Consider the following 3540-nt stretch of genomic DNA (forward strand, 5'->3'; position numbering starts at 1 on the left):
TTCATCCTCCATCCTTCACATGACAACATGTTCTGGATGATGGACCATCCTTTGGTTGATATGAATGTCAGACTCCATAGCATGTAACTGATAGAATGAGAGTGTGTTTTGGGCAGTGGGCCTCAGACAATGAATACAGGATACTTTGACAGTGGGAAGTTCTCTATAGAGAGTCCAAATTGCAAATGAGTGGTTATAGGCAGGATATTCCAAGGGACCGATGCAGGGCTCTCACCTTTAAAATTACCATGCAAGGCTGGACAGAATAGGAATTGAGTAGAAGAGGTAAGGGCCAGGGCGAAGAAGCCTTAGCACAGGTGCTTAAGGCCAAAATTTAAAGTCTCCTTTTCTTCATTTGAAATGGAAAATTATACCTGATAATCTGATTTCTCACTCATTCTCAATGCCCTGTCTGCTCCTTTTTTTGGGTGTTCCACTGTAGTAGAGTAAAGGAAGCTCAGGCGACATTTGACATAGGTTAGATGTAGAGCCGCTCCCCGCTCAGCATCTGCTTGGATTCTGAGGATGACAGTTCCATCACAGCTGGAGTCCTTACCACATTTTTGATGAATGAGAGGCGGGTAGAAAGGAGCCTACGGTTCACAAGGTCTGGCGCATCCTGATGTGATCAGAGTGGTCCAGCTAGCTTCCAAAATGGCACAAGGTTTGCACACCCACTTCGCCTTTACTCCATGGTCCAGCAGAGCGGACAGGTGCTGGAATGTGACATTCTTTGAGCAAAAGTACGGCATGGAACTTCCCTGAGGCTGGAGACTATGTGTATCTAGGGGTTAGTAGCACTCAGATCCTACACTGTCCCTCTTGTCTGGCCGTAAGCCGTGACGGTCACTGCCAGGCTTTGTAGGAATCAGGATGGCATCTCAAGTTCTGAGGAAGGACTTTCTAATTGTGTAATCTGCCCAGCTGCAGAGATAAGAAGGGGCTGAGAGCTAAGCCTGATGCATTGTTGTTGTTGTTGTTGTTGTTTTAATTATAATAAAAACCTGTGGGGTCAGGGAGATGGCTCAGTGAGGAAAGCATTTGCCCGATTTGCCTCACAGCCTGAATTCCATTCAAGCACACAAAGGTAAGAGAGAATCAACTCCATACCGTTGTCTTTCAGCCTCTACACATACACCACAGTGCGTGCCACACCTCCTCTATCATGCACAGATACACAGTAATAATAAAATTTGCAAGCCATATGTGTCTTGAAAACTGTTACCAAACTGGGGATACTGCCATGAAATAGCTGAATCCTGGTGAGTGTAAAGCTAAACGGTTCATCTTGGAAGGGAGTTGTCTTGTGTGGACAATTTCACTCAAGGTTTGCAGCATCTCCTACAACGTCTGTTTCACTTCCCCAAAAGTCAAAGCCACAGTGTATTAGTTCCCAGCTCCTCCTCTGTCCCACCCCACCGTGACTTCTCTGGGTTCTGCCAAGCTCTCCAGGGAAGGGACAAGGGGACTCTGGGTGGCAAGGCAACACCTATTCTGAACAAAGTTGGGAGACAGCACGAAGATGGACTTATAGCTTTCTTCAGTGCAGCTTATTATATTTTCAGCACTGCTCCTGTCAGGGTCAAAGTTTCTCCCCGTAAGGCAAAGCAGGACAGAGTCTTCAGTTTGTTGACCCTCAAAATGAGAGTTTTCAAATAAGGCAGCTAGATAGGGTTTCAAAACAGGTCGTCTGTTAAGATGTTATTGGCGGGCCGGGCAGTGGTGGCACATGCCTTTAATCCCAGCATTTGGGAGGCAGAGGCAGGTGGATTTCTGAGTTCGAGGGCAGCCTGGTCTACAGAGTGAGTTCCAGGACAGCCAGGGCTATACAGAGAAATCCTGTCTTGAAAAACAAAAACAAAAAACAAACAAACAAAAAAAACCAACCAAACAAAAAATGTTATTGGCAAAATTTAAATGCTGGAAACTTTGGGGGTGACTAGGGAAGAACAGATGTGGCATTTGTGCACCCGATATCGTCAGGTTTTCTAAGTCCATTTGGGTGAAAAACAAGTAGATTCTATCCTGGGGAATAAAGAAGGTCCTGAAATGAATGAAGATTATAGCCTTCAATACAGTATTTGAGAAGTCAAATGAACAGGTCCCGATTAACCATCCCTCCAAAAGTCAGGTCCTGAATCTGGAAGCATTCCACTGATGTCCGCCACACAAACTGGAAAATGTGGAGAAGGTCGTCCCAGAGCAAGTCAACTTTATGGAGTCTCAGAGTGCATACCTTGGTGTTCTCCACAGAAAGAGTTCTCATAACTTAGTCTCATAATTTAGAAAATGTCTCTTGCCACCTATATTTGACATTTCTACTATTTTTGAAGTCTTCATTCCATCACACAAAAGCACCCAGAAATTTGTGTGCATTGGTAAAATGACATGAAGCGCTGTCGTGTTTAGGATGGGCAGTCTGTTTTTCATAGAGAGACAGAGTACTCAGCCCTCACAGCACAGTGCTGAGATGCACACGAGCAATTTTCTGGAGATCTGAGCTTTGTATTTTTGCCCCGCTCAAACCTAGGGTTTCCAAATATGGCAATGTTGCCTAACTTTTCACAGGCAGGCAGAGTATCAAAGTCATTAAAAGAAAGATCTAAATGTCTGAGATCTGCCATGGAAGACAAAGTGATGGACTTTAGTCTATTGTAAGACAAGTCTAAATAGCTTAACTCCTTGTTAAGGTCAAAGATCCTGGTGTCCAGCTCTTGGATCTTGTCTCTGGTGTCCAGCTGTTGGATCTTGTGGCACAGGGTCAGAAAACGCAGTTTGGAGAAAGAGTGCGAATCTGAGCTCTACAATTGATAGAGGAGGTTGTAGGATAAATCCAGTGTGGTTGTGGCTGGAGTCACATCTCAGGGAACCTTCCTTAAAGCCATGTTGGAGAAGTTGGAGATCAGTCCCCTTTCACCTGTCGGCCTTGGAGCCCAGGCTTCTGTTGATATCAGGATGTTATAAAGTGTATGGATGCTGCTACTGTGTCTCATTGTGTTTCCAAAGAGTCTACCTTGCAGAGTAGTTTAAAAATAAGAGCTCTCTGTTGTTTTAGTTCACATTTCTGTAATGATTCACCACAGGCTGAGGAGAGCTCTGGTACAACAGTTTCTCTTCACAGTTGTGTAGTAAGAAGACAAGATGATGAACGGGCTGGCTGACTGAGCTCCTCATGAGGGTCCCTTCTGCTTCACACAAAGGAAGGGAGAAAAAAGAGAAAAGAGGAGGGGAGGAGATCTGATGGAAGGAAGTCGTGGATCTTCTGTACAGCTGTGAAGTGCAGGTAGTCTTTTAGTTGGATAATTCCTACATTGTATACAAAATTTAGTTACTCCTATTGACGATATAATTCTTATATTCTATATGCCTTTGTTCCTGGTAAGACCTCTCAAATGTCTTGGAGGGAAAATTAATTCTGGTGAAGTCTCCATTTCTTAAACACATGACTGTCAATGATCTAAGATGCCTTCAGGGTACTATATACAGTAAAGTATTATGGCATGCTAATGAGTACTTTAATATCTTTAATTATCTTAAAAA

The 3540-nt window shown here is 43.9% G+C and overlaps 1 pseudogene; it reads right to left on the minus strand.

Annotated features, from left to right (window-relative positions):
• Nucleotides 1-478: 478 nt before the first annotated feature.
• On the minus strand, nt 479-2993 carry LOC110294858 (toll-like receptor 10; annotated as a pseudogene).
• Between the last annotated feature and the right edge of the window lie 547 nt (nt 2994-3540).

The sequence above is a fragment of the Mus caroli genome, unplaced genomic scaffold, assembly GCF_978045245.1.
Source record: "Mus caroli unplaced genomic scaffold, Mus_caroli_1 scaffold_4, whole genome shotgun sequence".
Classification (NCBI taxonomy): Eukaryota; Metazoa; Chordata; class Mammalia; order Rodentia; family Muridae; genus Mus; species Mus caroli.